This window comes from Leptonychotes weddellii, chromosome 13 (assembly GCF_054177405.1).
Source record: "Leptonychotes weddellii isolate Sample4059 chromosome 13, ASM5417740v2, whole genome shotgun sequence".
NCBI classification, from domain to species: Eukaryota; Metazoa; Chordata; class Mammalia; order Carnivora; family Phocidae; genus Leptonychotes; species Leptonychotes weddellii.
Genome location: NC_138381.1, coordinates 76,347,832 through 76,371,976, shown reverse-complemented (window position 1 = coordinate 76,371,976; position 24,145 = coordinate 76,347,832). Strand labels below are relative to the sequence as shown.

General features: G+C 53.3%; 1 protein-coding gene across 2 annotated transcripts in view; it reads left to right on the top strand.

Annotated features, from left to right (window-relative positions):
- PITPNM2 (phosphatidylinositol transfer protein membrane associated 2) overlaps positions 1-24,145 on the top strand; it is a 133,945-nt gene that overhangs the window by 8,399 nt on the left and 101,401 nt on the right. For both annotated transcript variants that reach the window (XM_081802358.1, XM_081802357.1), the window contains exon 2: positions 22,299-22,405. The gene's annotated coding sequence lies outside the window, so the exon portion shown is untranslated. The remainder of the gene's footprint in view (positions 1-22,298; positions 22,406-24,145) is intronic.

The following is a 24,145-nucleotide window of genomic DNA, read 5'->3' as shown; positions in this document are numbered from 1 at the left end:
TGGGAGAGGCAGTGACTAGAGGTCCAGAGGTGAAGGGCCGTCTCTCGTTTATCCACCTTTTTATAATACCGTTCGGTACACAGAGTGCTTCCACCCTATGTGCTTTATTTGACCCACGTAAATGCTGCAGTGCCCATTTTACAGGTGAGGAAACAGAGGCTCGGAGGGGTCATGATTTGGCATCCAGTGCTTTCACCCGCCCTGTTTCACACATGGGGACACCATAGCTCAGAGAGGTCGTGATTTGAACCAACCACAGAGGAAGCTCCCTCTTGACCTAACGTGGCCCCGATTCCTCACATTTGTGTCCGTGTTCAGTCACGTCATTACACAGCCGTGCTGTGGTGTTACGTCCCGTCAGTATTTCCTGATCAGGTTCAGTCTCAACAGTGCCCGATACTTCTCAGTTTGGGTTTGTATGTGTTTTTCTTGCTGCTTTCCTTTTCTTTTTTTTCCCAGAGGGGAAAACAGAATTCCTTTTCTGTTGGTTCTGTAGCTTTTGCTTTTCAAAGAGGCCAAAGAGCTCCACAAACTTAGAGCAGAATCCCCGAGATGGTGTTGCATGCTCTGAGCTCGTGGCTGTCTGTGGACGTGATGCTGTGGCCGGATTCGGGCCCTGTTGTCCAGTCTGCCAGCTGTGCACCTGGGAGGCTCATGATCAGAGCTTGTCCAGAAGGGGGAGGTCCCGCTCACCATCCACTCCGGGTTCTCATCTGGGGCTGGGTCCTCTTGGTCTGTGTCTGTCCCCTCCTCCTGCCTGACTTCCTTAGAGTCTCAGGCCTCCTGGGAGCAGGAGAGCTGAAGGCCTGTGGCCCTGGGCCGAGAGGAGCAGCTGGTGCAGGTGGGCCTATACCGGGGCCTCTGGCTCGGGTCAGGGTCCCTTCTGCAAGCATTATAGGGTTTGCTTTTCCCAGAGGGCCTAGAGGCATATGTCCAGAGTGGCGGATTTGGGTCCTTGGTCCAGACAGAGACGCGTCCCTGGAGCTCCTCACGCTATGTAAGTCACCCTCGGGATGGTTGACACCTTGGGACAGCTCCCAGGTCCAGGTGACTCAGCCACCGGTGGGGCTCTCAAGGCCAAGGGCTGAGTGATCCCTTCTTGGCTTCCTTGGAGTGCCTCGCCCAGTTGTGAACTTGGAAAGGGGGGTTGACAAAGTCTCTGAATGCAAGGAGATGTGGGGAAGGTGGCCTGGCCCACCTGCCTGCCCAGGTGGCTGCTTGCCTGATTGTTCCCGATTGCTGCTTGGAATAACCCAGAAGGATTCCCAGCCTCTGGCTGTGCTCAGGCCTGGACACAGAGGGAAAAGGGAGGTTCCAGCCTGTGTGGAACCCGCGAGCCAGGGAGGAGGCGGGAAGGGCCCCTCGATGTCCTTTTCCTTTCTTTGAATTGAAGTGAAATTCACAGAACATAAAATTAACCGTTTTTGAAGTGGACAGTTCAGTATCATATAGTCCCTTCACAATGCTGTGCAAGGACCCCCTCTCTCTACTTCCAGAACATTCTCATCACCCCGGAAGGAAACACCCGTTAGCAGCGGCTCCCCACCCCCTCCCCCAACGCCTGGCCACCACTAATCTACTTTCCGTCTCTATGGATTTTCCTGCTCTGGGCGTCCCATAGAGAGGGAGTCGCACAATGTGTGACCTTTTAGGTCCGGCGTCTTTCAAAGAAACATGATGTTTTCGAGGTTCATCCACGTTGAAGCAGGGGTCTGTGCCTCATTCCTTTTTGTGTGTGAGGTAATGTCCACACCACATTAGATTTACCATCTTAGCCAGTTTTGAGTGTCCAGTTCGGTGGCGGTAAGCACACTCACACAGTTGTGCAGCCCCCTCCCCCATCCGTCTCCGGAACATGCTCATCTTCCCCAAAGTGAGACTCCGTCCCCATGAAACACAAATGCCCTCTCCCCTGCCCCCAGCCCCCAGCGGCCACCCTTCCACCTTCTGTGTCTGTGAGTGGGACTCCTCTGGGCGCCTCGTGTAGGTGGAATCACAGAGTGTTTGGCCTTTTGTAACTGGCTTACTTCACCGAACATAATGCCCTCAAGATTCATCCCTGTTGTAGGTTGTAAGTTGTGATAGAACTGCACTGTTTTTTAAATTTACTTATTTGAGAGAGAGAGACAGAGACAGAGCATGAGCAGGGGGGAGGAGGCAGAGGGAGAGGGAGAAGCCGGCTCCCCGCCAAGCAGGGAGCCCGATGTGGGACTTGATCCCAGGAGCCTGAGATCATGACCTGAGCCGAAGGCAGATGTTTAACCAACTGAGCCACCCAGGCGCCCCTACATTTGTTTGTTTGTTTGTTTATGGCCAAATCATAGTCCACTGTATGGACGGGCCATATTTTGCTTATCCACTCATCTGTCGATGGACACTTGGGTTGTTTCCGGGCCAGTGAGATGTTGACTCTGGATGGGGGCAGTGAAACACAGCCGGGCTCAGAGGGCCTGGGGGTCCGGAGGCAGGAGTTGTACCATTTCCGAGGGGCGTGGCCTTTGGCACTTGCACCTTTCTGCACCTTGGTTTCTGTATCCATCCAACTGGGTAGAGATGCTCCCTTCCAGGGATGCCCCTGGGCTTGCAGCGACTGGACGTGCGTGTGGGGGTGTAGCTTGCACACTGAGCTGCCGTCTTCCTGCTCAGGGATGTGAGGCCTGGTGGTGCCTGGCCTTCCGCCCACCTGGGCTCCCCTGTGACTCCCCCTTGCTAGAAGTTTCTCTCCCTTGCAGAGGTTTCAGAGCCAGCCCCAGGAGAAGGTGGTGGCCGTGTGTCCTGCCTCCTGGTGGCCTCCAGAGCACTCGCTGATGCCTGCTGATAGCAGTAGGAGACACACGGCCTCCTGAAGCACCGTCCCCTGGGCCCCTCCTTCAGGGCTCCGGGAAATCAAAGCTGAAGGGATGACATCGGCAGCCTCCTGGGGTGGCTGAGTCAGAGCAGAAAGCCAGTCTGGAACTCACTAAGTCACACTTGCCTTCATTAGGCTAATTAACTTTCGATGTGAATTAGCTTTATGAGCTGATTTAGGAAATCCATTACCATCCAGGGCCAGCTTGGTGCGCAATGGTGCCTCGGAAGCTATGCTGTACATTTCCTTCTCCGCCAATTAGGGGTGCTTAATTATTAACCTAGGGCTGGGTGGCTAATGAGGGCTTGCGTTCACCGTGCTTTATTTGAGAATTCTAAGGCTTTTTTTTTTTTAATTTTATTTATTTATTCATGAGAGACAGAGAGAGAGAGAGAGAAGCAGAGGGAGAAGCAGGCTCCCAAGGAGCAGGGAGCCCGATGCGGGACTCGATCCCAGGACTCTGGGACCATGACCTTAGCCGAAGGCAGACGCTTAACCGTCTGAGCCACCCAGGCGCCCTCTAAGGCTTTTTAAAATTAACCATAATATAGTTAAAATCGTCCTAGAAATCCTAAGTTGTGACCCATGTTGCAGGTGACTTGGAATGTAAACTAAGGCAGAGGGTTGATTTGTGGATGGAGGGTGAGGGGGTGTTCCGTGTGTGTAAACTGCCGGCTAATGGCTAATGGGGGGCGTTCACTGGTTAGGTTCTCAGGCTAGCCTACCCACAGAATTACCACCTACCAGGTGCCCGGTGACTGAGTTCTCGAGGCATCTCTCCTGACAGCCCTCTGCCATTAACCCATTGTACAGACGAGAACACAGGCCCAGAGAGGAAAAGTGACTTCCCCGTGGACACGGAGCTAAGAGACTCAATGCCAGGCATTCTGGCTCCAAAACTCTAGGCTCAACTGCCACTTTAGATGGTTTACCATACCATGGACCCATTTTGGAGTTAAGTATGCTTTTGAGAGCCCACCCAGGAATCTAAGCATTATGTAAACTTTCTTTCTTTTTTTTTTTAAGTGGACAGACTTGTCCCGTGGTGCACTTGGAGAAGAAACACTTCTTACTTCCAAGGTTTAAGTGGAGCCTCCTGAGGCTGCCGTCAAGAGAGCACTTGTTTGTGCCGGAACGTTTGTGCCTGGGGGACAGGGTGCTCCTTGCTTGCTGGCACTCACCTGCATGGAGCCTGTGGGTGACATGTGTCCGGGACCCCGTGGGTGCCAGTCTGCCGACTCTTCAGGGGCGTGTCACAGATGGTGCTCTGTGTTACCGGAGACCCGGGTGTGCTGTCCCCTGTTTTCAGGGCTCAGGGGCCTTCCCTTGCTACTTAGGTGTTGGTCACCGAGTGGCACTGAGCTTTGGCAAGCCCCCATGCAGCTGGAGCTGAACAGACGGGGGTTTCAGGAGGTAGAGGTTTTATTTTTAGCCCCACAGCCTCTGTGATTCTGTCACTATGGAGATACCAGACTGGGGGCCCTCTGTGCTTCTTCTGCCAGCGAGGAGAGAGGGTCTTGTTTCCTTCCTGCAACTTGGTTCCCCAGGCAGCCTCGGCTTCTCGGTCAAGACCTCCATCTGTGCGTGTGTGAGAAAGAGAGACAGACAGACAGGTGCTCCTGCTGCAGCTCATGATGAGGAAGGACGAGCTCTGGGCCCCGCCCTGCGTGGAGGCCAGTGTCCACAGCCACTTCGTGCTTGGGCTGGACGGCACCAGGAGACCCAAGGCCCCATGGACCCTGTGCCATGTAACCTTGGGCAGGTTGCTCCCTCTCCCTGGGCCTTCATTCCCTCTCCTGACAGGTTGGGATGATCCTGCTCTGGATCTGGTGACGTAATCGATTGGGGCAAACTATGAGTCTACAATGAGGTTTGAGTGCCATGAGTTTGTGTGTGTGTGTGTGTGTGTGTGAGCGTGTCCAGTAATTATCGTAGATCACCTAGAATTTTTCCTGCTCTTTCATCTTGCTCCTGTTTCCCGTCATTTGGCTTCTCCAGTCAAAGGCAGAAAAGGAGGAGGTTGGAAGGAAAAGTATTTAGTCCTTTCCATACATTATCATAAAAGCCATGTTGAGGGAAGTTGAAACCAACCCCTCTCCCACTACCCATGTGCCATCCCTAGAGTTTATGAAAATACTCACTCTTCTGGTCCTGTGGCGAGTACGCCGCCTTGCCTCCGGCGGGAAGGGACACGCGGCCCCTTAGCTCCGTTCCTTCGGAGACATAGCTGAGGATCCGAGGGGCCGAAGTATTTGTCCCGAGCTGCCCAGCTGGAAGCACCAGGGCTGGAACTGGTGTTTCTTGACTCCGCTGCACCCAGCACGTTCTCTGCGGCTCCACACAGAATGGCGCACGTGAAGTGGGCAGATGCCACTCTTTTCAAAAATCCTCCTTTTCGAATCTCAGGCTTGGCTATTCTCCAAAAATTGGAAGTAATGAGTGTTGATGAGGGTGTGGAGAGATGAGAAGCCTTGTGCACGCTGGTGGGAGCGTGAAACGGGCAGCTGCTGCAGCAACAGTCCGGGGGTTCCTGAAACCGTGAGACACAATCAGCCTGGGACCCAGTGGTTCCACTCTCAAAAGCACTGAAAACAGGGACCTGAACAGCTGTTTGTGCACCCCGTTCCTAGCATCACTGTTTATAGGCAGAAGGTGGGCACAACCCAACCGTCCATCAGCCGGTGCATGGACGAACGTGGATGTCCATCCGGGGGAATATCGGTTAGCCATAAAAAAGGAGGGAAGGGCTCCTGGGTGGCTCAGTTGAGCGTCTGACTCTTGATTTCGGCTCAGGTTGTGATCTCAGGGTCGTGGGATCGGCCCTGTGTCAGTCTCCATGTTCAGCCCGGAGTCTGCTTGAGATTCTCTCTCCCTCTGCCCCTCCCCCTGCTTTCTCTCTCTAAGTAAATAAATCTTAAAAAAAAAAAGGAGGGGGTTTCTGACATGTGCTATGGTGTGGGTGAAGCTCAAAAACATTAAGGTGGGTGAGAGAAACCAGTCACAAGAGAACAGTATTGTTTGATTCTGCTTGTATGCGGAGCCCAGAATGGGCACATTCATAGAGACCAAAAGTAGAATGGTGGTGACCGGGGTCCGGGGGGAGGAGTTAGTGTTTAGTGGGTATAGAGCTTCTGTTTGGGATGATGAAAATGTTCTGGAAATTGTGGTGGTGGTTGTTGCACAACACTGAATGTCCTGTGAATGGTGCATTTAAAAATGACTAAAATGGTAGGAAAAAAAAAAAACCAATTAGGCTTGTCTTGGACCTCAGGTGAGACTTGAGCTGGATCCCACCTTGCTTTTGCTTTTAGGGAGCTTCCCCCAGGCATCGGAAGAGACCCCGCCAAGGCCCCCCAGCTCAGTGGCAAGCCTGTGCACTGGTCCTCCTGCTCTTTGGGGAGGGTGTTCCTGGCAGTTAACGGCCAAGAGCAGTCCCTGTGTGTGCACGACATCTGTCTCTATGGAACACTTGTGCACCTGATGTCGGGCATGTCCTTTTATGGCGCTGCTTGCTCTCAGTGAGTGGAAAGATAAATACCTTTTCAAAGAGCAGATGCCATCTGCCCAGGGTCCCTGGCGTCCGCAGCTGCAAAGCGAGTGGGAGCCGGCTCCGCCGAGGGCAGGTGCAGCTGCAGCCCCCGGGGGAGTCAGGCGGGGGTGCGCAGAGGAACAGACCCTGCGCGTGGTCGAGGCCCCGTGCAGACAGCGCGGGTGTGTGGCCCTGCCACAGACCTGCTGGGGGGACCGAGTGGGTCACCGGCTCTCACCGAGCTTCTGTTGGCTCACCTGCCTTTGGCTGGTCGTGAGATTTCAAGGGGAGTGTGTGTGCCTCGCATGGTGCCTGGTGCCTCTCAGCGCTTGGCAAACCTTTGATTCACCCTTGCTGTGGCCTGCAGAGGTGCCGGGATCCCAGGTCTCTACCAGGGAGAGGTCACAGGCTTCCAAGAGTTCTGGAGGTGCAGCAGAGGTGTGGCTGCCTGGGAGGGTGAGGCCTGTGCAGACTGGGGCAGGGAGGAAGGCGTGACATGATTGGAGGGGTTCCAGGCCACACCAAACTGCCCCCCCCCCCCGGGTGCCTCATGGAGCCTCCTGCTCTGTAGGCAAACCCCGGGGGCTGCTTCTCTGTCTTCGTATTCGATTCCTGGGGCTGTGTAGCCAAGCACCGCACACTGCGGGCTTTAAAACACAGAAACGTATTCTCTCACGGTTCTGGAGGTCAGAAGTATGCACGCAGGATGTGGGCAGTGTTGGTTCCTTCGGGGGGCTCTGAGGGAGAATCTGGTCCAGGCCTCACTCCTCGCTGCTCGTGGTGGCCGGCCGTCCTTGGTGTAGCTTGACTCGCAGACACACGCCTCCTGTCTCCACCTCTGTGTCTGTGTGGTTGTCCTCCCTCTGTGTGTGTGTGTGTGTGTGTGTGTCTGGGTCTCTTCTTGTGAGGACACCAGTCATACTGGATCAGGGCCCCCCTAGTCCAGTGTGACCTCACCTTAACTAAGGTATCTGTAAAGATCCTATTTCTAAATAAGGTCACATTTTGAGGTTCCAAGAAGGGCATGAGTTTTGGGGGGCACACCCTTCAGCCCAGTGTAGTCTCCATACTGGTCGAATGAATGAGTGAGTGAATGACTGTGAAAAGCCATTCCTGTGTGTCTGCTCACGTGTGTTGGTACACAAGGTAGGGACATCCCTATTGACCTGGGTGTGTGAGAGGGAGGCTCCAGGGTCACCCCCTTCTCCCCGGCAGGCCCTCCGACCGCTGCCCTCTACACCCTGAGTCGAGCACGCTGGCTGCCTCCTGACTCAGGCCCCTTCCCAGGTAGCGACAAGAACGTTTATTACAGGGAAAGTCATACACACCCTCTGCCCTTCCTTTCTGCCCAAGATCTCAAAGCTCTCTTTGTTTCTCTCCCCTCCCCTTGGAGCCAAGAAAGACTGTAGGGGTGGTCTGTGGCCTTGGGCAAATCAGCTCTCCTCTTTGAACATGTCTCCATCTGCAGTTGTAGGAGGCTGAGCTGGGTGCCTCTGAAGGGCTCTTTTGCTCTATGATTACTTCTGTTTTACTCTGGAGAAAATTGTGGGCTAGGAAAGCATGCCTTTGGGCTCCACATGAGGCAGGACTCAAATCCAGATATTCCTCGGTCTTCTCTGCCACCTCCTGTAGGAAGCCCTCTATGATTCACCCGATTTATATATGATTCCTCTAGTCCTCACTGTGCCCTGTGTGTGACCCATGAAATCACAAATATCAGCCTGCTGTTCAGATGGTGTGCAGTTGTGTGTGTGTGTATGTATGCATATTATACTGGGTTGTGGACCAGTCTCAAAAACATAAGCAGATGATTATTTATGAGCAGATGTACGAGAAGCAAAAAGAGGGAAAAACCCACTTAGATACTCTCAGTAGATTCCAGAAAAGCATTTGATAAAGTTCAAATCCATTACTCTTAATAACCTCGAGGTTGAAGGATGGACACAAGATTGCAGTTGACAAAGAACGTCTCCAATCGGTAGCGACTTACCCCTTAATAACGAAACACTGTGGCAGCATCTTGCAAAGGATGTTTGAGGGGCCCAGAATGCTTTTGCAGATTGTGTCACAACAGTGTCTAGAAACTCCTGCTGGGAGAGGCATCCCTTTGAGACACGCTTACCCCCTGCCATCAATATGAAACATCTTTGTAGATTGAAGCCAGGCCAGCGGGCTGGGAAAAGGAAGTGCAGAACTCCTGGAAAGGAGCTTGCAGAATTAATGTTTTGAAATGGATACAGTGTTCCTCTTAGGTTTTCGAAGTAGACACACTGAAAAGTAATTAGAAGTAGTGAGACAGTGTGGTGGCCAAGCCCCAAAATAGGTACGCAGCCACCATCACTCTCCTAGGTGTCAGAGGTCACAGGCAGGTAGATTGATGGGAAGAAGCATGTTTGGCATTGGGCTTGGGTGTCCACAAGCTGGTGGCCTTCTTTCCCGGTTAGAAATAAGAGTAACAGCCAGGAGGTCTTGGGCAGCTCCTGCACCTGCTTTGCCTCCCTGAAGCCCAGAATCCCGGGAAATGTAGGGACAGTGATGCAATGCAGAGCATTCCAGATCCCTCCCGGGGTCAGGTGGAGGCTGTTTCGTGGGGCTGAGCTTCCTGTCCACTGTTGCGATTATGGAGGTGTGACCAGGGAGTCAGGAGCCCGGCACCCCGAATCTGGTGGTCCCATTTTGTGTCTGTGGGGTTTAGGCTGAGCTCCCTGAAGCAGAATTTCCTCTGTGATAAGAGGGCCCACAACGCCATCCTCACACACTTCTGGGGAATCTCTGAGAATGTCTTAAGCTCAGCACCAATCCCGGACTGGGGACACAACGTGTGGAAAGAGGACCTCAGTATGTTCTCCAAGATGGGCCCTCAGGGTCGCCTGGTCACCCTGTCGCGTGTCCTGCCTGGGCGTCCCCAGGGTGGCTGGTGAGGAGAGTCCGGGTGTCAGAAGCCCTGGTAGAAGCCAGAGCACAGATGGGGCCACATGTGGTCATTTGGCTGAGGTCACCTCAGGAGCTTCGGGGCCGAGGAGGTCTTCCCATGGCCCCGGTAATGCTCCTGCTCTTTTTCGAAGGCACTTCTTGCCTCTCTTTGGTAAACGGTGGACATTAGGTTCAGTCTCTTAGGGATTTCTGAATCACTCAGCAGGCCAGCCCCACGAGGATGCAGATGGAGCTTGGCCGTGGGAGCAGGGCTGTGCTCAGAGGGATGGGATGGGGCGTGGCTGCCAGACGGCCCTCGGGCTGAGCCCACGGGCTCCCACTAATTCCTTGTCAGGTAGCCTTCCCTTTTTCCTCTCTCTTTTCCTTTTCTCTCCTCGGTGCGGTTTTGCTGCTGTTAATTTTTTGCCTTGGTTTAGCCACGGTCGTGGTACGACCATCCCCCCGACCCCCGGCGGGGGCCAGTGTAACTGAAGTTCTTGGGCTTTGTGACAGCTTTTTCCGGGCAGCCTGGTGACCTTGCTCTGCTGGTCAGCCCACTTCTAAAGGGTCAGGGTTGCTGGCCGCTGTCAGACGGGTTGTGGACGTTCAACAAGAGTTGGGCAAGAGTTTCCAAGCTGGGTTCGCACCAATCCCTGGGGAGTTTTAAAAAAAGTATTATTGCCTCATTGGAAAAGTGATGGCTTTTTGATCTACTTTCTGATTCTTTAGGAATGTATGGTTATGCAATTAAAAGGTGACCTGGAATAGGGTCTTAAAAAATATTTTAAAATCATTTGGACCACTCGTTATTTTCTTTGCATTCTTCTGTATCAAAAGAAACATTAAATGTTGGCTTTTTAAAAAATATAGTTAACTGAAATTTAAATTTTAAAAACTCTCATTCAATAAACTTGCCTTTAAAAAAAATTAATTTATTTAAGTCACCTCTACACCCAGTGTCGGCTTGAACTCACAACCCTGGGGTCAAGAGTCATACACTCTTCCGACTGAGCCAGCCGGGTGCCTTCTTGTCCAGTAAACTTCTAACAGCAACTTACCTGTACTGTCCGTGGTGTGTATCGTCCTTTAATGAGTCTGCTTTTTCTACCGAGATAATCAATTATCAACCAGTGTCTGTTTCCACTCTACTCTTCCTTCCCTAACAACTCAAGACTCACAGCTTTCTAGTCTTCAAAGAACATTTATAATTTTTCAAATGCTTTTCTCACTATCCATTCACTTAATCATCCACTTATTCTTTCATTTATTAAAAAAAATTACAAAACACACACATAAAATTGTACATGATGTTATGCCAGGCATTAGCCGGGTTTTAAAAATAAATTAGATATGTTCTTTGATTTATGGAGCTTGAGACTCATCGGTTATGATAAAATAATAAAATAGAGGATGGGGTGCCTGGTGGGCTCAGTTGGTGGAGCAGGTGACTCAGTCTCAAGGTTGTGAGTTCGAGCCCCACGTTGGGTGTAACGATTAGTTAAAATAAAATAAAATAAAATAGAGGATAAAGGCCATACTTGATATGAAAACCATTGTTTGGCTACGTAAAGACTTACACTTGGTACCAAGCTGACTTGTTTGTACTCTTGTCCGTGGTTTCCCTATTTTTCTCCCCAGAGGCGACTACCATCGCTAAGTTTTGTGCATGTGTGTACTCTCTCAGGAAGATTCTCTGCATATATGAATATGTATTACTTAGGGAAAAAAAAACTCACAAATGGCTGCCTACCGTTGTGCTCCTGCTATTTTGACTTAACAATTGGTAAATCCTGGCGGTGGCCCTATGTTGGTTCACTTAGATTGCCCAGGCTTTTTTAATGCTGGGCTTCGTGTTCGGTTGATGGATGTATCATCATTAGTTAAATCTGTTTCACAGCATTTTGTATTGTAATGGCAGAAGCCTGAAAGCAAAAAGTGCCGCAGCAAGTCTCCATCCTGGTCTGGAGGTTTTCATGCACATTTCCTCTCCTATCTGTGGACTAAATTCCCAGAAGTAGAACTGCTAGGTTGAGGGGTGTTTTCCTTTTATTTTCCGTAGCTGTTGCTAAAGTGCTCTCCATAAAGGTAGTGCCAATTTACACTCCCACTTACAATGTGTGAGTGCAAGGCAGTGGTTTTTAACCTCAAAACCCCAGGCAAGGAAGAGCTTTTAAGTAAAATGAAAATCTGGAGAAAACCGTGTGAGAGCCTTTTCCCCCGCAAAGGGCAGCCCTAGCAGAGTTCCTGGCACAGCTGGTTAAGGACGCCGGCTCCCATTAGGGGCCCACTTGCACACGGCACGGGAGGGGGCCCTTAATTCCTCCTGGCGGGTGGTGCCTGGGATGGTGTCTTCCTGGTGGGGGCTGCCCCTCCTCTGTCAACTTGTCCATCACCAAGAATCCGAGAAGCACCAGATGCTTTAAAATTACAACGGGACCTGTAAAATTACAAAATAATTTTGCTAAGGTAAGAATATTATTATTATTGTTTTATTTTTTTATTTTTTTTTATTTTTTTATTTTTTATTTTTTATTTTTTTTTAAGATTTTATTTATTTGCGAGAGAGAGAATGAGAGACAGAGAACATGAGAGGGAGGAGGGTCAGAGGGAGAAGCAGACTCCCCGCCGAGCAGGGAGCCCGATGCGGGACTCGATCCCGGGACTCCGGGATCATGACCTGAGCCGAAGGCAGTTGCTTAACCAACTGAGCCACCCAGGCGCCCCTATTATTGTTTTTTTAAAGATTTTATTTATTAGAGAGAGACAGACAGAGCACAAGCAGGGGAAGCAGCAGAGGGAGAGAGAGAAGCAGGCTCCCACTGAGCAGGAAGCCCGACGTGGGACTCAATCCCAGGACCCTGGGACCATGACCTGAGCCGAAGGCAGATGCTTCACCGACTGAGCCACCCAGGTGCCCCAGGACATTATCTTTAAAGAGCTATATGACTCACAGACGTTACCAGGGGCTGGAGGAGGGACGGTGGGAAGTATGTTTTAAGGGGTACAGAATTTCTGTTTGGGAGGATGGAACATTCTGGAGAGGGATGGTGGTGATGGTTGTACAAATGCTTAAGATGGTAAATTTTGTGTCCTGTGTAATTAACCGAATACACAGAACAGCAGCCATTCCCTGTAGCCATCCTCTTGTGAGCAGAGGACACTAAAAAGTAGGAAAGATCTAATCTAAGAATGCCAAGAGAATGTAGATGGAGCTTTTTGAACAGCTTCCTCCGTTAAGCATGTTCTCATGTCACTTTGAACTGGCAAGAGTTTGGTGGTGCCTGGTGCTGACCACCCACCTGGGTGTGAGAGCCACTCCAGAGACGTTGAGGGCAGGAGACAGAGACCTCCCTGGGGAAGGAGCTCGTCTGGGCCTGTAGGGGCTCCGTGGTCCCCGAAAAGATCCCGCTTCTGACATGAGGGCCTGAGGCTGGCCTCCCCCGTCCTGAGGTGCTGTCTCGGAAATGAGACAAGAAGCTTGTCCCTGGCCCGCTGCTGGGTGTTTTCTGAGCCTCCTATGAGTGAGCCTCCACAAGCAGTGACTGGGTGTGATCTTTGTCACCAGATTCCTGTGTCCCCAGTGGCTCAGATAACGTTTGCAAAAAAGAGCATTTGCCTTGTCCCACCTAGAAGCTGGGGAGTAGAGCGGACGTCTGTCTGAGACTGCTCGGAGGCTCAGAGTAGATGCTGGGGCTCCAGGGATCTGACCAGCACGGAAGAGTGTCCCAGAGTTGTCGCCTGGCCTTTTGCTCTGTCACCAGCCTCCTTGAGGTGCTGGGCATGTGACCAGTGGAGCCTCGGCTTTTAGAGGGCATGTGCACGAGCTGTCTCTCACTCAGGCAACGCTGCTTCGGTGGAGAAAGGGCCTTGTGCCGTGTCTGGCCGTGGGTTATGACTTTTTTCAGGGTCCTCTGTCCATGCATGGGTCTCTGGTCCTCCCCCTACCTGCAGAGAGTGAAGCATGTGTCCCAGGAAAGAGCAGGACCCCGGGTTGGTTCCAAGGCCACGGAGAGCCCCCTGATATGGACCAGCGTGTCCTGGCCACCCTGGGACTGGGCGACCCGCTTGTGATCACTCCGAGCCACACTGTCTCACCCTGTGCTGCATGGCTCAAACTCCGATTCCAGGAGGCGAGGTGGCCGCATGGCACCAGAGCCCAAACCGTGTGCTACCCAGTCCCTGAACACCCTGGCTGGGGCGTTTTACGTCTTAGAGTGTTTTGGTTGTGAAAGAGCCCTGAACGCTGTGGGTTCATGGTTGACGGAAACATAGCCCTACCTTCCCTATGGTGCGCCCATCTGAAAGCCTTTGTCAGAGCCTGAAGCCACCACGGGAGGCCACCCAGGCACCTGTGACGAGTTTCCATTTGACTCACGTTTGTCAAGAAGGTGACACGACCTACCGAATGCAGAGGCCACTGTGATTGCTGAGCTGACATAGCTCCTCATGTGGGTGGTGAGCGTACTCTTCCCATTAAGAAAATCGCTACTTTTGAACAGGCTCCGAATGGAACTTTTTTGCTTTTACTAATGAAACAGCCCACCCAACACCTCGAATTCCTTAAAAAAGGAAAACATTTAATGTCAACCCAGAAATTCAGCTTGGTATCACAATTCAGCAGAGCCACATGGGACAGAAGGAAGAAGTTCTCACATGGGCAAGGTGAAGGCTGCCATTCTCCGTCCTCCTGGAGCCGCGATACCGGACCCTTGTCCCTGCCCCCACCCCCGAGCGTGACAAAGCTTCAGTAGAAGCAGCTTCAAACACAAGCGAACGGCGCCGGATTTGCCTGAGAATCCGCAGCAGCCCCACGGGATCACTGGAGAAATCCCCCAGGTGGCTGCAGATTCGAGCTGTCTTGCCGAGTGAAGTCTTGTTTGGAGCACTCGAGGCCCGAGGGGGTCCTTGATAAATGGAAGTGAGACTGTTATTATCGGTGCTCAGCCCAGACAGAGCAGAAGGTGGGAGTGTGAGGGCTCTGCTCTTGGCCCGCAGGGGCGGAGGCCAATGGGGCACAGGCCGGCCGAGACTCGGGCTGCAGACCCCTCTCTCAGGTCCCCGTGGTTGGGAGCGAACCAGGGCCGGGCCTCCATCAGCCCAAGGCGTAGCCTTTGTGGATGGGCGTGTGTCTGACCATAGATTCTGCATCGAGTAGCCAGATGGTCTAAACATCCCCTCAGTGGTACGGTATGTAACCCTTTTCCGTCATCGTCACATGCTGCCGTGTTGACATTAACAAGGAGGAGGAATTACTCAGGAGCTCGCCACAGTCAAGAGCAGTTGGGCCACCAGCTGAGGGGACAGCTTTCAGGGCAAGCTCGGCCGCCTCTTGCTTCCTCCTGCCCGAACACCGAGTCCTTCACATGGAGACCCCAGGGAGCATTCCCTTAGAGCTCTTAGCAGGGAAAAGTTTGTTTCTCAGCATGAACCAGGATGTTTTTCAATGTTGGCAAGAGCTCTGTGGCCCAGCAGATTTCCCTCTTTGCTTTGCCTACCAGGAAGCACACAGCTAAAATTTTTACTCATTTGCTTATAGATTGTCCTCAGGAGTCTTAGGTTTTCTCCTTGTTTGGTTTCTTTCTTTCCTTATTCATCTAGTGTTTGGGGGATGCGAACCTAGGTTGTAAGGTTTTGGGAAGCAGGTAGTATGAGTGGGGCTTGGATCCGTTAAGAAGCTCTCATCATGGGCTTAGCGTGTGCTTGCTTGGTGCAGAACCGGTCGATATCTGATCTCCCTGAACTGCTAACTGGGTTGGTGATTATTATAGTCTCAGTGGCTTATCCCAATAAAGAGGCTTGTTCTCACTTTTGCAGTTGACTTGGATGCTCTGGGGGTGGCCTCCATGCAGTGACTCGGGGATCCAGCATCCTTTCCTGTGGTGTTTCTGCCAACCCCTGGGGTTCCCTTGGGGTCCTTCCCTGGACCTGGGCAGTCAGCTGGCTGGTGAGTGAAGACAGAGGGCGTTGAGGATCACGTGGGCATTTTAGGGGCCAGGCTTGGAAGGGGTGTGCATTCCCCTACTCACAGAACTACTCTCCAGTCCCACCTTGAGTCTGGGGGCTACGGATATCACTTAGGAAGAGGAAACTGGACCGCGCCAGACCGGCACAGGAAGCACTGTGGAAGGAACGGTCTGTGATGGGCACAGAGACGAGAGTGGGGTTCTCAGGAAGCAGAGCTGGAGGAGTGTGGGTGCCCGCCTGGTAAATCCTGGCACCGGTCATCTGGCCTGTGTTCAGTGTTCCGGATTACATTCCCGCACTCCCTTCTGCCGAAACTAGAAGGTTGCAGAATGTTGGGGCTGAATGGAGAGGCCCCGTAGAGGTCAGCCTCCTCACTGGACACATGGAGAAATGGATCCCAGAGGAGGGAACTGACCCACCCAGAGCCAGCCCAGCGAGAACTCTGGTCTCAGCCCCATCCCTGGGGTCATCCCCTGCCCGCCCCCCCCCCCCACAGGGAGCATCTGCGTGCTTAGCGTACACATCTCTGCCCTGGACAGGACGGTCGAGTCAGTGAGCAGAAGGCCTGGCTGCTGCGACGGATAGTTGGAGAGACCCCCGGCCTGCACAGCAACTGTTGGATTTCAGCACGTGTTCTGTTGGGATTCGGGAGTAGAAAAGGGGTCTCCTCCTGGGACTTATTCAGGCCTTGTCTTTGTGACTCACCTGTGAGCACGTGAAAGACCTGCATCGGTCTCACATTAGGAACAGACATTTCCCCCAAAGCCATTGGAGATCCTGACCGCTGTGTCAGTCATCCATCGCTGCAGCAGAGTGCTCTCCAACTTAGTGGCTTAAAACATCAACCATTTTATTTGCTCACACCATGGCAATTTGGGCAGGGCTTGGTGGGGACAGCTCATCTCTGCTCCGTTGGTGTCAGCTGGGACAGCTTGCCTGGGGGCGGAAGATCCATTTCCAAGATGGCCCCACTCCCATGGCTTGTAAGTCAGGGTTGGCACTGGGCTCTATCAGCTGGAGCTCTTGGCTGGGACGGTGGTTCCCCTCTTCATCCCCTCTTCCCGGGGCTGGCTTGGGCTTCTCACAGCTCGGGGATCTCCCGAGAGTTGGGCTTCCTCCATGGTGGCTGCTTCCCCCCAGCACACAAACACAGAAGCATGCAGGCCTCCTCCTCCGCCTCCTTTTTTTAATCTAATTTTTTATTGTAGTAAAATACACACAACATAAAACTTACCATGTTAGCCATTTCCAAGTGTCCAGTTCAGTGGCATTAGGTGTATTCACTCTGTTGTGTGGCCTTCACCACCCTCCCACCTCCAGAACTCTGTCATCTTGCAAGGCTGAGGCTCTGTCCCTGTTGCACAATAACTTTCCTTCCCTCCCCAGCCCCTGGCGCCTACCCTTCTACTTTCTGTCCCTGTGAACGAGACTCCTCGGGGTACCTCAGGTGGGTGGAACCACGCGGTATTTGTTCACTTGTGACTGGCTTGTGTCCTCCGGGCTCATCCACAATGGTCTTCCTTTTTAAGACTGAGCAATACTCCACTGTGTGGACGGACCACGTTTTGTTTATCCATTCATCCGTGGATGGACACTTGAGTGCTGTCCACCTTTTCCTTTCGTGAACAGTTGCTGCTCTGAACAGAGGTGTGCAAATATCTGTTTGAGTCTCTCTGCCTTCAGTTCTTGGCCAGGCCTTCCTCAAGGCTGGGGCCCGAACCTGGCCCAGGGCTACTTCCAGCCCGTTCTGTCGGTTAGAACGGGGCTTGGGGCCAGACTAGATTCAGAGGGCCGGGACTGCGCGAGGCCGCGGCTCATTGGGTCCGCCACGGTAACCACCTGCCACAACCACTCTGGGAAAAGATCTTTGCAGAGAGGCCGGTGGGCCCGCTCGCACACACCCTCCAAGGCCTGGCTCCCCTCGGATGCCTCTGGATGCCCAGATGCCTGCGGCCCGGGCTTCCGGAGGCGAGGTTCTGCTGGAGAAGCTCAAGCCAGAGCAGGGCTGTCCCCTCCCTCCCAGAGGCTGCCGCGCTCACGGTCTATTTTGTATCGCTAGTGGCTGTGCCCCCTATTATATAATCTGTTATTCTGTGCCGCACCAGGCCCTGGTTACTTGTCAAAAGTTTCTAGAAGCCAGCTGTATCAGCTCTAGGCAACTGGGGGTGCTGCCTGTCCCTCATAGTATTAGTCACTCTGTACTTAGCTAAATTTAACTTTTTATCATCCAAATGATATTTTTGTGGGCTTGGAATTTTACATAATGCTACCAACTGCTGCGGGCTAAGAATTTCTCCTTTTTGTTGTGAGTGTGTGTGCGTGTGAGTGTGTGCATGTGTGTGTGTGCGCGCGCGCACGCACTGGTTTTCTCCCCCGTGAACTTTTGCACGCCCAAGGAAGTATTGTTCAGTTTCTCTTCCCTGGTCTGCCTTCCCAGGTCCGGGTTTCTTCCTCGGCCTCTGCTTTGCCTTTTGCCCCTGGGAGGAAAATTGCTCCTAACAGCTTTCTGATGGCCCTGTTAATGCTTCCTTCCTCACTTGAGGGCTCTCAACTTTGAAGGTCCTTGAGGGTTTCCCTGCTGCCTCCACAGTCTGGGATTCAGAGAAGGAAGCTCAGCTCCAGAGTACAGTGTCTGTCAAGAAAGCAGAGAGAAGGATCTGGAAGGAGGGTGTTGGGGGTGGGGCGGCAAGAAATAAGAAATCCAGAGACCCGTCCGAGGTGTGGGGTCCAAGATGCAGGCTCCTCCTTTGTGCATGTGGGAGGGCGCGTGTGGGGAGCTCAGCTGGGAGAAGTCAGAGCTGCAGGCGGGAGCAGGGAGATCTGGCATCTCCTTGGGGAGGGGCCTGGAGCCTGGAGCCTGACGCCGGGTGCGGGGACGCAGTGTAGCTGGTCTGACTTTCCTGAGCGCCGGCCACTCAGAAATGGTAGCACGCTGGGCCCAGGGGTCTTGTGTGTTCCACGCTGTAACTGTGCGTGGGAGGTGCCCGCCTCCATCTTCCAGATGGGGAAGCCGAGGACCGGGTCAGAGGGATGAGCAGCAGCCAAACCACAGCGCAGCAGACGCTGAGCACTTACCGTGGGCCGGGCACGGTGCCTAGCGCTTGCTCTCCGGAGCTCCTCGGCTCTTGACAGCGGTTCTGTAACGTGGGTACCCATGTCAGCACTCTTTTATGGAGAAGGAAGCTGAGTCCCAGGGAGGTTAAGCACACAGGTTAAGTTGCTCGAGGCCACAGAGCTGAGAGATGGCAGAGCCCGCCAGCCCCAGGCCTCCCCTCAGCCACCCAGCCGCCTCACCTCTTCTCTGCTCAGGGGCTTCAGATGGGACGTGCACTGGACCCTGGGCTGCTCTTTCTAAAGCATCTGAGGCTGACTCCAGCCTCCCTGGTTGCCGGGTTTCTCGTGTGTGCGTGCATGTGTGTCCGTGTGTGTGTAGGCTGCCTCTGGGAGAATCAACCCAGAATTGGTATTGGCCTCTTGGCCTCTTGAGGCGAGGAACTGGGACAAGACTGAAACTCATGCTCACCTTGCACCTTTTTTATCTTTTCAAAAATACAGACATATTGCTTGTTTTAAGTTATTTTATTAATACGTTAGGAACCCCTAGGTATAGATCCCAAAGAATTAAACACACCTGCACACAAAAGCTTGTCTGTGGGTGCTCATAGCAGCTCTGTTCACAATAGCCCCACAGTGGAAGCAACTCCAGTGGATGGATAAACAGAACATGGGATGTTCTTCCAGTAGACTATGACTCGGCCATAAGAAGGAAGGAAGCGCTGACCCCTGCTACAGCATGGATGACCCTGGAAAACATGATGCTCAGACACACAGAAGGCAACGTGTTACATACCCATTTGTATGGAACGCCCAGAACAGGCAAATCTATAGAGACAGAAGCAGGTTGGCGTTGTCCAGGGTCTGGCGAGCGGGGACCGAGAGTGCGTGGTAAAAGGTATGGGTCTCTCTTCGGGGTTGAAAGAAGTGTTCTGGAACTAGAGAGCACGGCTGGCCGTGCAGCTTTGTGAATGCGCTAAATGCGCCGAATTGTACACTTTAAAAGGATGAACGTATGGCCTGCAGACTGTATCTCAATAACAAGGAGCCGTGCGTCAGGAAGGAAGGAAAGGCTGTGGCGGCCCGGCCTGGGCCAGCAGCCCGCGTGGTGGGCCGTGGTACCCCCCACCCTCCGCATCTGTCCGTCTGTGCACGCTCCTCTGCCTCCCGGTCTCCATGTCAACGGGGGATGGAAACCACGGTGTTTAACTTCAGTTACACCACCCACTCGTTTGGAACTTATGCCTGAGACATACAGACGTCTGGGCAAGCTAGTAGCTTGGCACCCCATCAAACCAGTATTCTTTAAGTGTTTGTTTGACATTTATTTAGTGGGGATGAGAAGAGACCGATATCCTATTAATAGAAGTTGTACAGAGAAACAGATTCACTTACTAATTCGTGTCCACTAACTGAAATCAGTGAAGGATCCGAGAAATTTTCAGGGAAGCCCTTCTGACTCCTCCAAAAGGTGGGTTTTATTCATTTATTTTTTCCCACACACACCCCCTCCCCCGGCCATTTTCCAAATCATTCAGGAGGCGTAATGAAGATTTAGCTTTTGAAACGTCAAGGAGAGGACCTAACGTGTAACAGGATGAGTATGGTTGATGATACTGTATTGTATAATTGAAATTCACTAAGAGGATAGAACTTAAGTGTTCTCCCCCTCCCCCCTCCCAAAAAAACGTAGCTCTATGAGGTGATGGATGTGCTAATTAACTCTATGGTGGGAACCCTCCCTGGTGTGTCAAACATCCTGTCTCATTCACTTTAAATACATCACTGGTTTGTCAATTATATCTCAATAAAACTGGGGAGAAAAACTTAAAGGCGTAACATGTTTTCTTTCTGTTCCTGATCATCAGCAACAAATACACCACCACGTCTTATTTGGTTTCCGTACCCCGCCCCCCCCCCAGACCACAACAACGACAGGTGTGCATGGAAGGTGCATGCAACAGCTTTCAGCAACGGCTTGTGTTTTATTGTGATTTCTCATCTTCCCTAAGGGATGGGCTGGTGGACTTTTTGCCTTTCGTGTGAGGGGTCATGGAGGAAACCTGGCAATATCTTCCGATTTCATTCCAGTGATGATTTGTGCCCCCCTCCCCTCCCACCTCCCCTAGAGGTTCCCCGAGGAGCCGACTCACTCCTTAAGCAGATCCTGCATTCACTTTTTGGACTTTAAATGCTTTTTTTGTCAGAAAAATGATTTCCCCACGGTGCACCTCTCTGTAAGGAGTGCGCGTTTTTCTCTCGCAGCCCCCGCAGATCTCATTCTGCCGGGTTGAGTCACAGTTGACCTTCTCACCCACCAGAGGCGTCCTGGTGGAGTGGAGGGGGGCCGGCCTTCAGAATCCGGCTTGCCACTGACTGGTGTGTTACCATGGCAAAGGCCCTTCCCTCCCCGCAGGTTTCCTTACCTCTGAAAAGCCGGGGGGGGGGGGTTGTGGAGATGGGGGCAGTGGAGACTTACACTGACCTCACACTGGGTTTAGAGGTTTTGTGGTGGAAGCGAAGAAACAGAACGGAGAAACCACAGGGAGCCAGGGCGTGTGTGCATGCAGTGAGCTGTGGAATTCGGTGGAACGTAGAGGAGAGAAGCTGGAGCTCCCCCCTTCTCCCCCTCCCCTGCATGCCCAGCCGGGGGCGGGGGACCTGGGACCCCTGAGACATTTTGTGCGTTGCGGGTCCAAGCGTGTATATGGGGGTGTGGCTGTGGACAGGAGGGACAGGTGCACGGCCAAGACGGAGCCTCAACTCCTGCAGGCCCGGCCCGAAGAGGACTTTGCAGAATTGGCCGTGGCTCCTCCGGGAGTGTGGGCCTGCACTGCGGAGGGTGGGCGTGTGAAAAGCTGGTCTCCCCTGCTCGCAGCCACACCTCCCACTGCTGTGCCATCCCCAGTTAGATTCTCTCCCTCCTCTGAACTCTTACTGCCTGTGCCCTCATTTGGCACTTGATCACTTCTGCTATCCCGAGCCTCCACGGAATGCCCCTCACTTTGCCTGTGCCTCTGTCCAGACCCTGCAGGCCTAGGCTGGTGTCCCTGGAGCCGCTGGGGCCTGGCCTCAGCTCTTGGCGGGGGTCTCTCTGGAGCTGAGGATTGGTTCCTAAAGAACCATGACTTCTACAGCCTGCAGTTGCGGCGGGTTGGTGGGGGGGCTACCTTCTGGTCACGGTCAGGGGAAAGCCTCCCTGGCCGCTGCCCGCTACCTGGGCCCCGTATGAGGTCTGGCAAGTGCGTCAGACAAACAAGCATGTGTTGAGTTGCAGGTGTGGGCCATGGTGGGAGCCCCGGGTTGGGTGGCGGCTTTAGTGGTGCTTGTGAATTTTCTGATGTCTTGGAGGCTGATTGCACCTGGGACTCCCCAGAAATCCATTTCTCCACCTTTTCCATCATGTTGTGCGTGTTCATCTCTGGCCTCCGGATATCTGGCGGAGGTGGGTCTCCAGTTACACACGCCCAACTGCAGGGACTTGATGGGAAGGAGAGCGTTGTCTGCATCACCCCGTGACGCTGCTCCTGACCCCGCCCCGGGCACCAGGATGCTCCCGGCTGGTGGCCAAGAGCTCTAGGCTGCCGTTCCCTACTTCTCTTCTGTTTGCCTTCCCTCTGCAGCCTGGGGTCCTGCAGTCCCATAGGTTGATAGGTGAAAAATCTCAGGGTTGAGGCCGAGCTGGGCTTCAGTGCTGAGAAAGCTCCTGTGTGCTGGGGGTGTGGGTCCTGGTTCTCTTCTGAAGCACAGGGAGCCCTGGGCAGTGTCGACTGCATCAGCCTCTGGGACTGCATCCTAGACGGGTCCGTTTGTCGAGTGCAGACTCCTTCAGCCCAGCACCCCCTGTCCTCTCCCCTCGGCATAGCTAGGTTTCCTGTCTCTGGCGTTGCTCAGGATGAGGCCGGGCCCTGTCGATTTCCCAGCTGGGTTGCCCTGAGTGACCAGAGCAGCTGGTGTCTCACCTTCTTCCCCACTGGCTTCTCCCTGCAGGATGCTGACACGTGTGTCCTGGTCCCCAACACCCTTCAGTGTGCCTAGCGAGTCGTCCCTCCTCCTGTGGCAGGACATCGAGGGAGCCTTCTCACACGGACCCACTGGTAAGGACCGCCCACTAGCTTTGGAGTTTGGGGGTGCAGGGGCTCTCTTGCTGTTTCCTCTTCCTTAAACATCTGACTTTATCTGATTAATGGGGTAGATTGTATTAATCGATCCTCCTTCTTGCAAATATTGATTGCTCTTCACTAAGTAGGTAGGACTGATGTTCTTTCCGTGGTTCTTTAAGATCCCAGATACGATACAACCCGTTTGGATGGCCCTTGTGAGTCTCTGCTGTACAGTATGCCCTGAGGGACCTCTCTTCTCTTCTCTTGGAGCCCTTGGCCCAGCCTGGGATCCCCACTCTCAGTAAACAGGGCAGGACAGGAGTTTCAGAGTTCCTAAGCCTTGGCAGTGGGCAGGGGCTTGGGCGCTGCCTTGCCGCATTTCCCACAAGCCGTAGTCAGTGACACGGACCAAAACGTGCCTGTGTTTTCATGTAAGCATTTCCCCGGATGAGAAACTGAGTGGCTGGGCGGGGGTGGGGGGGAGCATGACACGTCTGAGGTCCTCCGGAGAGTTAGCGGTGGCCTAGGCGGGATCCCAGTGCTTAGCCTTTCTCTCCTGCCCTGGGTCCCCCTGGGCTTCTTGTCCATCTCATCCCATTTCCTGTCCCCAAGTCTCTGACACAGGCCTCGCCCCGTCCCCTTCTTGTCATGCCGAGGTCTTTGGTGGGTAGAGCAGGGAAAGTGGTGTTGCCTTCTCTTGTTCTAAACTCCAACACACCCCTCTCCCTGGACGCTCATCAGCCAGTCTGAACTTTGGGGACAAGGAGGATGGATGTTCGGGGTGAAGAGGCCGGGGGGTGACACTGGTGCTCCTCCCTGGACACAGTGTGAACACACTGGCTCTGTAAGCACACGGATCCATTAGGATCCCATTTTACACAAGGAAGCTGAGGCTCAGAGGTGGCAAGTGTCTGGCCCAAGGTCACACAGCTAGTCAGGGGTGGGCTTGGGATTGGACCCCAAGTCTAGACCCTGGAGCACATGGTATGGTTTTCCAAATATGGCCCCGGCTTCCCCAAAGGATGAGGCCCAGGCTCCGCCCTTCCTTGCTTGGGGCTCCGGGTAAGCCCCTTTCCGCCCCTGGGCCTCCCGTCCTTTCTGGGGAACAGGGCACAGCAGACGAGGCCTCTGCCGAGTGCCCCCCTCACTCCTGTGTTTCCATGTTGGCACCACGGGCTGTTTTCTCTGTAATTGCTCATTCTTTTCAGTTGCTGTAAAAAGGCCTCCAAGTGCTAAGAAGAGAGAGTGCTCTGTTGTATTTTTGTTTTGTTGTCTTGTTTTAATTCACTCTCCGAGAGTCTCAGAGCCTCAGTGCTGGGGTGGGTGTGGCAGAGGGCTGGCTGGGGACCGCAGGGCGCAGGAGGTCGCCCTGGCCTTGGGGCCCTGGTGAGCACTCCTCTGTCCCGGAGGCCTGAGCTCTGACAACAGCAACTTTGCTTCCTGTTTCCTTTTCCACCGGAAGGCAGTTCTTTTCCTTCCGAACAACTGCATCCCCCAGTTACGGGGTTTTAGAGATGGTGGCCTTGTGTCCATCTTATCTGGGGGCCCCCACTTAGCCCCAAGTGTGCTCAGGAATTCCTCTGCTTTACTCATTTATCCCGCGAACATTTACTGTGTCCCCAGGATAGACCAGGTGCCATGTTGGGGTTCCAGGCACGAAGCTGGGAACAGAAGAGGCAGGAGTCCCGCCCGCGTGACGTTATACCCTGGTGTTGCCAGAAACTCACCCCACGG